The 14,097-nt window shown below is 35.0% G+C and overlaps 1 protein-coding gene and 1 pseudogene across 1 annotated transcript in view; one reads left to right on the top strand and one right to left on the bottom strand.

The window, feature by feature from the left end:
• The window catches only part of LOC131943238 (carbohydrate sulfotransferase 15), a 56,371-nt gene extending 48,769 nt beyond the window's left edge, over positions 1-7,602 (bottom strand). The window contains exon 1 of the mRNA XM_059303257.1: positions 7,317-7,602. The gene's annotated coding sequence lies outside the window, so the exon portion shown is untranslated. The remainder of the gene's footprint in view (positions 1-7,316) is intronic.
• Positions 7,603-7,661: 59 nt separating this feature from the next.
• Positions 7,662-13,860, top strand: LOC131943239 (uncharacterized; annotated as a pseudogene).
• Positions 13,861-14,097: the final 237 nt, after the last annotated feature.

Raw genomic sequence — 14,097 nt, 5'->3', positions numbered from 1 at the left:
AGGAAATCAGCATTAGACTTTGTAAAGTCCATCTGTACAATGTACATGTGGCTTAAACACGTTAGAACTGGTAGATTGTTTACGGGACGTGGCTAGTGCTTAGAAAATTAATTACTTTCTTAACAGGCTCCCTTTCTGGCATCTCCGCCATTATTTTATTTGGCGCAGTTTTTTTTGGGGGGGATGGGACGGCGTGGTAGAGGGGTTGAGCTAAACAGGAAGTGTCTGTATTAACGGTGTTCGAGTCCCTAGGGTCCCCTTTAATCCACCAAGCTATGATAGGTAGCTGACTGAAGACTCATTGACATAGAACTGACCACATTGCGAGGGTATAGTGGACAAATGGAATATGTCCCACTTTTTGTGTGAAATCGATGTTCGTTTATACTTACATTGTAAATAATACAAGCTAAAAGAACACTCATGTGCAATGTCAGAAAAGTAGAATGTAAATATTTTATCAATGTTTAAACAATATTTTGCACTAATTTAGTATTGAAATGAGATTTATAAATTCATTTTTCTCGAGATTATATTTTTGGACATACTGCATTTGTCCTCTGTACCCTCGATAATACATTCGAATGGACCGTAGACAGCCAAGTCTGAAGGGGCTGTGCTTGTACCTACTTGACAGCTATATTCGGAACTAGTTTTAATATAACTAAATGCACATTCTATTAACATGGTTAAGTGTTTTTTAAGTAGGTGGGGGTTATTGAGTAGAATGTTATTCGGGCAATCTAATTGTTATCACTACATTTAATTACTAAAGAGAGCACGTGGTAAAACAAGTATTTCCGGAAACCTGTTGTATAGACCTACCGTGTCAAGTAGACTACTCACACGTGATGCAAGAACTGGCACATGTTAGGGGGTCGACCATTAATTACGTCACGTTTTTGCCTATATAATACTCACAGCCCCACTTCGTCAATATAAGAATCAGACCCCCACCCCCTCCCCCATTTGACACCGCACTTAATTTTTATTTAAAAAAAAAAAATCAGCAATTTCTTTCTTTCCATTCACAGTGGACTCGTCTAGTCAGAAGTCGCCAACCTATTATATTTTTAAAAGTAAAATGCAATTTACATTTATAGTAATTTGAATGAGGAAGACTCTCGAGGTTAGGGGGGGGGGGGGGGCTTGTCCTGATCTAATTACGGTTTTCTGACTCCCAACTGTCCCATTTAACTATACATGTTCGTATCATACCACAAAAACAGAGACGTATAAGGAATAAAACAAACAAACAAGAAATAAACCAAACAAGCGGCGATTCACATTTCCGCCTTTAATCGTAATAATACGAATTAATCATTATTTTTCATAACTGCTGTCGAAGGCTAGATGGCAATAACATTAGTTATATGTGATTTACACGATTTATTTTTGTGTGTGTAGAATAGTTAGATGTCTAAACAGCATGCAGTCTTAAAATTGTAAATAAAAATTAAAATGATTTCCGTATTTTTTTGTTCCTCTTCTTCTTTGGTGCCTTTCGTTCATAAATTATGTCAACTCTTCCATCTTCCCACCTCAACCCCCCCCCCCCCCCCCCCCCCCCTGACAATTGGGTGAGGTTGGTGGATTTTTTAACGAGAATTTCTTGAAATTCAAAAACAAAGCGGAAGGAAAACCTCGTCAATTTACGCAAGAAGAATGCTTATTTTTTTCATCGTAGGAGTGGGAGGTGGGTGGTAATCGAAACTATGAGATGCTATTATAGGGTAACAGGTTCTGGTTTTTTTTTTGGTGTGTGTGTGTCATGTGACTATAAGGAAGTGCTGTGGTAAAAACCGTCCCCCAAAAAAATCGTTACGTCAATTATAGAAGACGCCTTACTTACGCAACCCTATTCTAGATTTTAAAAAAAAAACCCGGTCGCATCAGGCTGGCTCGAGGACGCTGACTCAGCTAATTCCCTCGAGCAGTCAGATCCATCCGCCAGTTGTTTAAAAAAAAACAAAAAACCCACAGAATCCTGAAAGAACTTCTAGGCGGTCAGCCCATCAGTGCAAGCCCACCTCGTGTTTTCTGTACAAACTTATCCGCGGTGTAACGAAGCATGGGTAGAGAGAGAGCCCCCGGTCTCCGTGTCTAGACAGACCAGACATTATTTGATTGTACAAGTGCCTCCAAACTTTTTTTTTATTTACCAGACGCTAATCTAAGCCGTGAGGAGTTCGGCGGTTTCACAAATAAATGTTAACATAGATGTTAAAAGCCGTGTAAATGTATTCACCGTACATCTGGACGGGGGGTATATAAAGGGTGGGGATGTTTCCTTACAAAGAGGAAGAGAAAATCGGTGAGCAATATTTATTCCATGCATCTATCGGGGGGGGGGGGGGCTGCGTATTTTCTTCCACCGTCTATTCCCACCGGAAGAAATAGATAAAATATATAATTTATATAGAAGATATTGGGGAAAATGTCTGAAAGAAACCCTGTCGGTGAGGAGGAGAATGGTAGACCGACCCAAGGGAGAAAAATGACTTGAAAGAAACTCTGCCAGAAAGAGACAGTTGTCAGAGAGCCGATAAAGCCGAGTCGAGTAAAACGTGTCGTCTCCGTCTTGTATATACAAATCAGGATCAGTCTTACTCAAAGCTGTTCCCTTGGTTGTCAACAAAATATATCATAAACATTTGTAGATGTACTTTTAAAATTAGAGAACTTTCTTCATTACTGCACCACAGTCGTCAGAGGATTGGTTAGTTTGTGCTATTTAAATGACATATTAAGACATCTTGTAAAAATGTAGGATAAGGTGCATTGAGTGAGACAGTGGCGTAGGCAGGGGGGGGGGGTTAGGGGGGGGTCATAACCCCCCCATAGACCCCTCGGTATATAGAAAAAGTATGAGGGGGGGTGCAAATCGAAAGTTTGAGGGGGGGGGGCAAATCGAAAGTTTGGGGGGGGGGGGGGGAGTGCAAATCGAAAGTTTGTCCCCGGGTAAAAATTGGACCCCCCCCCCTTGAGACGATCCTGGCTACGCCACTGGAGTGAGATGTTAGATTATAAAACAGATTGCTCAACGGACCTCTAAAGAGACGAACAGGTCGGTTGTGATGAAATAGTACAGACATACCCACATAAGGCATCGCTAATTATAGTCGGAAACCAGGATGCTGGGAGCCCTTTATTTTTTGGGGTTTCGTTTGCCGGGACGTTTTTTTTCTTCCGTTTTCTGTTACTTAGCAACTGATATTCAGAAAATGTTTTTTAAAAAAAATGCATAAAATACGTCAAACTTTTACCTCATTTTGCTTAGAATTTGAGATCTTTAAATAGAATGAGGCTCTGGGTCACTGCCTATGGAGTCTTTACTTAATCAGACATAGAATATATAATTTTAACAGCAATAATTTTAATAAGTAGCACTGCCTGATAAGAACCAAAGCCATTCACCTTGCGTTCCAGCGTTTATACGTGCCCCCACTAATTAAACCCCGATTTGTTTTTAAATGCCTTCAATCACACGGCACTTTTCCCATCATCAGCCCAGCCAAAGTTAATCACCCCTATCGCATTTGAAGGCAACAAAGGTTAAACGTGAATAGTTTTTTTTAAAGTATGTTAAACCCAAAATAGAGACGACTAACGCAATCCGATGACTTAGTGTAAAATCATTATCGCCGGCAAAGATACACACGCCATACAGAGTCGCTTCTTTATGCGCTTAACAGAAAAATACCAAGTCGTTTTTTTTTCTTAAAAAAAAATATCCCAAAATATGTCCTATATCACTCCTTAAATCTATTTTTTTTCTTTTACGAGGTATGACTCAGGTTAACAATGTGTATACGGAGGGATGTGGTGCGGTACGGTTTTGTAGCCTTAATATAAACCATAAACCTAACTCGTCTTATTTATTCCCTTCCTCCATAATCTGATACTACAGGTATTCCAACATAAAACCACAATAAAGAATCCTAATAGATAATACACCTTGCGTGTATATGGGCGGGGGGGGGGGGTGGTATGTACGGGTGAGCACCAGACCTGTAACCAACGTTGAGATCTTCCCATGTGAGCCGAGAACCCTCCACCTGAGCAGACGTGCAGCAGAAGGCGGGCCGCTAATGACCCGCCACCAACATTATTTCACCCGAGCGTCACTACCGGGGCCGTGGAATGCGTTTAAAAGAAACAGCATGTCTAAGTGGCTAGGCGTCGCCCCCCCCCCCCCCCGCCGGTTTCTCACTTCCACCCCGACACCATATAATAATAACCGTAGAGCGCCACAACCAACTTTCTATTTTTGTTTAAAAAAGTATGTGATGTGTGATCGCTGGTAGAAATGTATTGAAGTCAGGGTTTTTTTTTCAACCATTTTGCTCCGTGTATGTGAGGGGGGGGGGGGGGGGGGTCATTTGAAAATGGGATATACAAATATTAAAGTTAATATTCAAATTATTTTTTTTTCTATTTTGTCGGGGGTGGGGGGGGGGGGGGGGAGGGGGCTGTAGAGACATGTGGGCGTTGCCGGAAAGAAGAAAAAAAAAACAGACCGATTCCCCCCCCCCCTAGTATTCTGGTATTGCTACTGTAATTCAAAATAGCGTCTTGGCTCCACATACGAACCCTACACAAGATCGACATCTATCCTGGCCCTAATCTCAATCTTAGCTATATTGTAAAAAGAAAAAAAAAACAACAATAACAACATCGGCAGATATTTTATGGTGAGCACAGATACCAACTTAAAAAAAAAAGTCAATGAAATCACTTGCGTGAATAAATATTTAACCCTAGATGTACGTACAGTGCGGCCATTCAACGGTACATGACCTGCGTACCGGCAGAGGATAAAGAAAGGGAGCTTAGTCTCGGTTCATTCCTTACAACACTTCACGCTCTGATAAGCACGGCGCCACCACAATACACATATCTCTCCGTGACCCTTACACGTGCGATATAAAACTCACATTCCCCACATCTGGTTTACAGTTTAAAAAAAAACGAACACATTTAGGTTACACCTTTTTTGGGGGGTTAAATTTAGTGGTCTTAAAATTGCCAGTTAACGTAGTTAAATAACAGTAAACTTGATTTTTAGTGAAAAATACCTGGAACGTCTTAACTGACGTCATGCTATATAAGACGATTTTTTACCCATCCCTAACTTCTTAAAAAGCCCCCCTCCTTCCTAAAAACAACCATTACCGATTTGCATCACTGATATTCTTAAGAAATACAAATCAAATGAAAATTCACAGGTTTTGCTTATTCATTCATGACATCCCCCAACGTGCCTGATGTATCAGATTCTCTACACCCTGGATGTGTGACATTATCCATGCCCCTCCCATTTATTTACACATTGTTTTGTCAACCACATGAAGAGAGAAAAAAAAAATTATGTGTAAAAATGTGTAGGTTTTTTTTTGCCCTGAACTTCCTAGGCTCTTAAAAGAGTTGCCAAAATGAACAGCTTTCAGCACTTATTAAAGGAGAGATTAATTTAAAGCTTTATGCCCTCTTTTCAAATGTCATCAATTTTATTTTTATGATTTTTTTTTTGGGGGGGGGGGGGGGGGGGGAAAGGGGGCAAGAAAGAATATGTTCAGGACTTATTTATCTTAAAATACACATGTGAAAATGTTTCAATTTTACATAAAATAAGACAATGCTAAAAGGATAAGTATTAAAAGATTTTAGCTTCATAAAAGTTTAATTAAGTTATTTGTAAACATAGAAAAAGAAAGGTCAATATAATTAGTAGATCTAATATTAATAGTTAATAGTATAGTAAACTATCAATACGATAAGTTATAATGTAAATTATTGCAAATAGAGTATCAGAGATATTGATGCCTTATAAAAGATGCCATCTATATATGTGTATAAGTATAGTATAAGTATTGAACACTGTGAATTTTTCCAAAGCTATTCTAATTATTTTATTTGTTTTTTATATCACTCTATGGTGGGTTTTTTTTTTTATCTGTAAGAATGTAGAGAGAGGGTGTTGAACTATTTTGCCACTTGAAACTTAACACTAACAGTGTTACCAGTAGATCAAAAACTTAACGATTTGTCCTGTGGTTTTGTAATAATTATTTTCTTTACTAAGCTGTTATTAATTTATAAACTTTTTAGGCGTAATCATAGGCCTCTATAGGTACAGCATGGTTGGATGGTAGAGCTTACAACTGCAAGCCTGAAAGTTTAGAGGTTGAAACCCGGACTCTAAGATGTTCCAGAGTCCATCCAGCTCTGTGGTTACCTGACTAATGAAAAACTAAGGCAGTTGGGCATAGAGCTAACAACACTATCCCCTGTATGCTGAGGGGGTCATTGAAACAGGTGAACTCTACTTCATCTGCCTCATGTATCTTGGACACGATTTGGAAAAGATGATAAAAAAATATTTGAAATATAGGCCCTAAATAATTTCATCATGTAGGCCTATATAAATAATGTATGTCTGTGATAGATCCAGAGTTTCTTCCAGGCATCTCTTCGGGGGGGGGGGGGGGGGGCTTAGTCCCGTGTCGTCGTCCCCCGTCCCCCCCCCCCCGAAATTTTTTTACCCCCCCCCCCCCCCCCCGAACGAAATTTATATAGAAAAATATATACTTTTAACAGTGTCCGCCCCCCCCCCCCCCCCCCCGAAGAAAGTCTACCACCCCCCACCAATTTCAAGTGCCCCCCCCGGAGAAAAAAGTCTGGAAGAAACACTGGATTGGATAGATCTTTAGGCCTAGATGTTTAGGGCCTCGATATTATGATTATCAATTACATGTAAACAGGCCTATTAAATATCAATGAATATTTAGATATAGATCTAGATCAAGCCTATTGTTATGGGGGCCTTTTGATTTTTCAATCAATATTTCATTTTTGAATGTTAAAATTAATATTTTAATATGATTGACAAAACATTTATAAGTGGTAGGCCTAAATAATAAATATTAATTTATTAAAAATAAGTACGCTATTGACAGGCTATTGTATTGGTAATCAATCATTTTTTTTTTTGTTTATCTTAAAATCTAGATCTAGATTCTAGATCTAGATCTAGATCTAGATGATCTAGATTAGATTCATAGTTTCATAGGATAGGGCCTACCCAATATAATGAATATATATTTTTTATTAAAAATCTAGATTGCTAGATTTAGTTTGACAGTATTAGTATTAGTATTAGAATCTAGTAAACATAGAATTCCTAGATTCTAGTAAGTTAATAAGTAATAGATTATGTATTAAGTGGGGAAGTAATGTAAATCTAGATCTAGATCTGAGATCTAGAAATTTAAATGGCACTCCTCAGACTCAATGCAAAAATTAATGTAACTCACCCGCCACTGTGAATCTGTTCAAATTTTAACTCCAAGACACAATTATTTACTGAATTTACAGTCGGCTTGAAAATGCAAGGTGTTAAATGTACTTTGATTATTGCTGCAGTTACGAATACGGAAAGTATCATCTCAATAATAATATTTTAAAGGCCTATGCCTTTGTAATTTTAGACGCTACTGCAACGGATGCGTTCCAAGTATCTTGGCCACTCTAGTGAAGTTTATCTTCAGTAGTTACAGTTTTGAACATAACAGAAAAACAAGTTCCATAACCAAATGACCTACAGGAAATGATTACTCTCGATTACCCCCACATAGAATGGCTCATTGCGTTTTAAATGTTGCAAGAGCAGGGGTGCCAGGCTGTAGCTTGTTTCTTTATCGGTCGATTTTAAAATGTTTATTCTGAATAGTTTATGATAAGCGCATTTTATTGTATTACCCTAATGTAATTTGTATACTTATTGACTGATTGTAAATAAATAAACTGTTCTATGTAAATAGTTGACAAGAAACTTACCTTCTTTGAATATTAAGATAAGCTATCTAAGTTCCAGGCCAGGTCATAAACATTCCTGTGTGTGAAAAGCAAACGTGCATTCCTTCGGCAAATATATCTAGAGTTCTAGTTAAAATGTGTCGCTAGTAACACTGCTGTATTAAATATTTCGTTTTAAAACATATATTTTTGTTTTAATAATTATAGATTTATTACTAGACATCTGAAGTCTAAGTTTCTGTGATGTGTTAAATATATGATGGGATCAGGATCTAGCAAATCAAACCAAGCCGTTGCTAATGTAAATAAAAGAAGTGAAAACAGAAAATCTACTGCAACAGATAGCGAAAATGGATCAGGGAAAGTTTTGTCTGTGTCCAACTCGACGAAAGTTGACCAAAAATAATTTAAAAAATAAGGATTCTAAAGAAACTGATACTAAAAAACGGACAAAAGAAAAGGACTCAAAAATTGATTACAAAAATGAACTTCAATTCGAAGAAGACTCCGATGCAGATATTGACCTGGATGAAGTTTTAAAAATCCCTGTTGCGGGTGGACAGGAAAAAAGAAAAAGACAAAAAACATAAAAAACAAATGGACAAAGAGAACGAGTATGATCATGGTGCCCAAACTTTACCCCAGGAGCTACCAGAAACATATGCCCAAAGATTGCAGCGAAAGCAGTATAAGCTGCAACAAGATTTGTTAATTCGGGAAAAAACGATAGTGAGAAATCCAAAAGATTGGGAAGATAGTGATAATGAAGAATCCAACGATTACCATGACAATGAAAATGTAATTCCAATAATTAACTTTGATTTAGAATAAATCAATATGTATTTTACTGTTTAGGCTGATTAATGTGATTATAGTTAACGTTTCTAGACTAACATTTTAATTTATATCTTAAATAATCTATATATATAATTCTCTTCTGGGAGACGCTAGAAAACAAGCTGCACGCGCCTCCTTGCAGTCCCCTCTCTTTCTCTCTATCACTATCACCCCCACCCCACCCCCCACATTGTCTGGTGAGCTGTGGTCACGCTAAATGTTTGCAAAGCTAAATGTTTACAAATCGTAGAGCCGGGTTTCTATTAGGGGCAGATAATTTAGTTCGATTTTAAACTTACAGGAGGTAACTAAGAAATAACTAAGAGGAGGCTGCTTTCACGGGGGGGGGGGGGGGGGGGGGGAAGGGTCGGGGTTAGGGGAAAGGGAGGGGGGGTTAGTGTTTTAAAGCAAATATTTTCAGTGGCAGCATTGGTACTGTCGAATTCACAAATTATGAATTACTGAGAAGTAGAATATAAAACAACTAAATAGCGGCGTATGATACGCTGCGGGTCGGCTCGTAACAAATATTTTATTTAATTATAATTTTACTTAAATCTTAGGTACTTACATGTTCAGTCAGAAACAGAACATAGACTTAATTTATATCTAGATCTAGGCTATATGTTTAATGTTTAATTTTTACCAAACATAGCCTATCAACATTAGGGTTGATCCATAAATGTCCACTTTTTTGCATGCTTTTTGTCTCCAAACTCCCTACTGTTCCACATTGTCACAAAAAGAAGGAACACCATCCTCCCCAAAAATAAATGATATCATACTTCATCCTACCATCCCTGCTAATTGTAATTTTAGATTTTGAAAAAGTAATTTCTTTCCAAAATATTAAAGGGGTAATTCAAACATAGATGATTGATTTTTTAAAATACAATTTACAAAATAATCTTTAAAAAACAACAACAGCTCAATTTCAGTTTTAAAATAATTTTTATAAATGCAGATGTGTGATGTCACATTTCTCCCTAGTCACAAATCACCACTATAGTCTAAACCCTCTCTCCCTCTAGAAATGTGATACCATTTATTTATCACACTTATGAAGCAAGTGTTTATTTGTCCGATAAATTTTTAATTGTCGTAGAATCTGTTATCTGTTTTAATTACAAACTTATTTTGCACAACCGTTAATAAACTTTACATCAATTTATTGATTTAAGCTTTAACCTGATGGTTGGCCTAAATAGAGTATTGATTTAAGTTTGAACCTAATAGTTGGCCTATAATAGATTATTGATTTAAACTTAAACCTGATCGTTGGCCAGTAATAGATTAAAATAACTAACACTTAAATCCTTTTTTTTTTCTACATCCAAGCTAATCAGACATTTTTAACATGATAATTTTGTGATGTGTTTTTTTTCATTTTTTTTTGTTCTGTTTTAATGTGTTACAGGTATCTCCATCAAGAGGTTTTGATGCATCAAAATTTCGAGCTGTAAACAAAAAGGTTAGAATATTGCATAATAAATAAACCATTGTTGGTTAAAATATTGATATAAAAAAATATACTTTCTGCTGCTGGTATTGCTGTTAAGTTCAGGATTACAGTAAATGTTAAGGTTTGTCAGCAAATAAACCAACTCCAATAAATACTAAACTTTTATTTTATTAAATTTTATGTACTCCATTCTAAATTAAGCATTTCTGGTAGAAAGAATAAAAATTTTCATAATGTAAAGCATTAAATTTAAATAGATTACAGTATAAGATGATAAAAGAAAAATTGGGTGTTACTGTTGGAAAAGAGACAGTATGCAAATTAGGTTGACTCATTAGAAGTAAATAGTACACCTGCAATAAAATACATTTTTTGCTCATGCTCATAGTCATTGCATTATCATTCCACAAATACAACATAGACATTTAAATTTGTTCACAATTGATTTACCGTACTAATATTTCATAAACAGGATGCGACAAGGGAGTTTTTTGCTCCTGCTGCTGTTCAAGATGGTAAAAAAAGTTTTTTTCACTGGTTTATCTCATTAGTTAGATAGAAAGAGCACCCATTAGACCAGTTCGTACAGTTTTAAAAGCATAATGGGACATTTGTAAATGATGTACATAAATGGGGGAGGGGTGTGTTAGGTTTTAGATTTTATGTCACTGTGCTAATAAAAGATCAAGATACATGAAGTAGCATATAAATTGTAGCTCTTAAGGATGAAAAATATGAATAGCAGGTTGATTATAATGTGTGTTCTTTTTGGGTAGAATTTAGTGTTGTTATTTAAAGGTGATTGGCCTTTTTTTTGTGACAATTGATCTGGTGAGAGGTAAAAAAATTGGCTAAAAATAAAAAAAACTCTTGATCAAATATGGTTAGGCTTGTATTAGCCTCAACCTTCTTTGAGGCCATTAAAAAACTCTAGCACTTCTCCTTTTGAAGTCAGATTTTTGTGTAATACCCTTTACCATAACTACAAGGATTTATGTTTAATGAATGAATATATGCACTTTTGTAGTTAATTAGCCCACAAGTGGGTTATTAGAACTTTATTCAACCATGAAATGGATTTCATATTATCTTCTCCAGATTTTAAGACACCGAGGTATTTACAGTCATCAGGCCAAACCTTAGATGATGTTGACTTGCCACAAACAGAAAGTGTTCCCTCGTAAGTTTAAAGTTGAATCTTTAAAATTCAGTGAGCTAATTTTAGCCTAGAAGAGATGCATCAAAATATTTTTAAATGGTTGTCTGTGAAAAATGTAAGTTTAGGTTACTTGATGTAAAGGAAAAGAGTATGTGTGTTCAATCTTATCTATACCTGCCAGTTATTTGATAAACATTATTTTTAAAATCTTGTTTAAAAAATACAAATATTTATATTGAGTGGTAAAGCATTCAACACACAAACAAGTCCTATTCATGTTTATAGTTCCATGGACATTCCTGAATTCTCCCAATATAATGGGCATCTTACTTGGTTTATATTTGGGCAAGTAAATTTCCCTTTTCGAACCTGACGGTCCATGGGGAAATTAAAGTTGAGTTCACCTGTTTCTGTGACCTCAGCATAAGAATGGATAGTGTGGTCAGCACTATGCCCAGCCGCCTTTACTTTCCCTAACAAGAGTTAGATGGACTCAGGGACATTCTACTGACTTGAACAAAGATTAGAACTCATTTGGTCATAGTGTTACTACATAATTCTTTATCAGAATGAGGTAACTGTCCACGATTGACCCATTGGACTGTCAGGTCAAAAAGGTTACATTGGATGTATATTTAAATAAGCTGATTTACTAAGATATTATATCTATTACATGAATACTATTATTGAATTATTTTAAATTCGTACAATATTAACCCTCGTTTGTTCAGATTTTTAATTGAAAAAAAAAACTAACTACATGTCACAATTCTTTGCCTCAGCATAAGTTTTCTTATTATTATATATATATTATTTTATATTAATTTTTTAAATATAATTTTATATTTATTATTACTATTATTATATAGACTTTAATACTAATTTTGCAGTGCAAAATTTGTTTGTTTTTCTTCTCTTCTTTGTTTTCTGTTTATTATCATCTTTTTTCTTTTGTGTGTGGTGCCACCTTGTCAATTATACTAGTAATATCACCTTTGTTTGCAGGTCAACAATTTTAGATTAGAATGAACACTCTTGTTCATTGTTATTGTTTTTTTTTTTCAATTAACTAGTTTTAAATTATTTTCCTTTAGGTACAAACAACCTCCCAAATATGATGAGTCTGAGCTGGATTTAATGCGACAGTTGGAAGAAGAACTATTACATGAGAACTAATTTTCCGCCACTATAAATATGTAGGTTTACCAGCCTAGTATTTATACATAATATTTTTTTTACTGTTTTTGTGTCGAAAGCAAACTTAAAGTGGACTTTAACCCCTTCCGACATGACCTCAGGATTTTTGTCCTGATGTTGTAGGTGACTTGACATTGTATACCAAATGTCATCTTCATCGGTCAAGTATTATGCAAATTATGACATGTACAAAATGTCAGTAACACCTTATTTATAACATGCAATTCTGGAATGTTATTTACTAAGTATTAGAATGAAACACTTTATTTGAAGAATAAATGATACATAAGCTATCTAAAAAAGAATATTAAATAATTTTGTTAGATTATCAAATATTTTCACTAAATTGAGGTTCATGTTTTTGGACTCCAATGTTGTTTTTGAAAATGAAATTTTGCGCTTAAATTGAAGTGCTAAAAGTACTTGAGTCACATTTTAACTTCATTTTAAAAATAATGTTAAATAGAGTCTAATTGTTTTGCTGGGTAATCATATTGCCAAAAATAATATTAATATTTTCTGTCTACAAGTGCTTTATACTGTTCATAATTATTATTTATAAGTAATATACCTTTTATTTACAAGTTATATACCAATGAGAAGGTGAAACATTCCATAAAAAGGTAAGCAAAGAGTTATTTACATTTAAAGGGAAATCACTTGGTATTTGCAAATAATTTTCTTTTATAAAAATTGTTTTATCATCTCCCTTCTGAGTTGGTTCTCATTCAGAAAAAAAACAACCTAGAATGTTTTTAGACTTACTAAAAATTATTTTTTCTGTTTCAATTTTTTAAAATTCATAAATTTGTACTGAACATTGCTTTCCATTTTTCAAACAAAATGCTCTAAGTAAACAATGAGAAATAATTTGAACTAGACTTCTAAGTACTATTTACACTAATTTACAGGTATTTTTTTTTGAAAGTTTATACTTAATTAAAGTATGACTCTTTTGGTCATGAATATTATTGTTTGCACCTTATAGCAATTTAAAACTATTTTAAGATAAAATTGTAAGTGTAATTTTTTCTTTTGAAAAATCTTTTTTTTGCAAAAAAAAGAAAAGCATTTCTTTTGATTAGTTAATATATTGAGGAAATAAAACCTTTCAATAATTCTACAGTTGCTTCCCTTTGAACCAAATAAAATATATCAAATTCATCTTCATAAACTAAAGTGTCCAACGATTAGACACAAATAAAATAGCCAGGGTTAGGGTTATTTTGGAAGATTGTTACTATTCTGTATTCCCTCCAACCGTTAGACACGCGATGTCTACACAAATAAAACAGCCAGGGTTAGGGTTATTTCGGAAGATTGTTACCATTCCATATTCCCTCCAACCATTAGACACGCGAGGTCTACACAAGTAAAACAGTTAGGGTTATTTCAGAGATTGTAAACCATTCCGTATTCCTTTTCTCCCAACACAGTAAGTCAGAGAAGCTAAAATTTTATTGTATTTTGCTTCCAGCAGATAAAAATTTTAAAATTACGCAACCACAGTAATTTGATGCTGTAGAAGTAAATGAATTCAGAAAAAGGTTACATATAGTAAAAATAAATTTAAAGAATTTCCGTCTGCAGATTTTTAAACTGTTAATTAGTTGTTTTTTTTATC

The sequence above is a fragment of the Physella acuta genome, unplaced genomic scaffold, assembly GCF_028476545.2.
Source record: "Physella acuta isolate Inbredline_101_S28 unplaced genomic scaffold, ASM2847654v3 ptg000449l, whole genome shotgun sequence".
NCBI classification, from domain to species: Eukaryota; Metazoa; Mollusca; class Gastropoda; family Physidae; genus Physella; species Physella acuta.
Note: the sequence above shows the minus strand (reverse complement) of the source record. Positions and strands in the feature narration are given on the sequence as shown.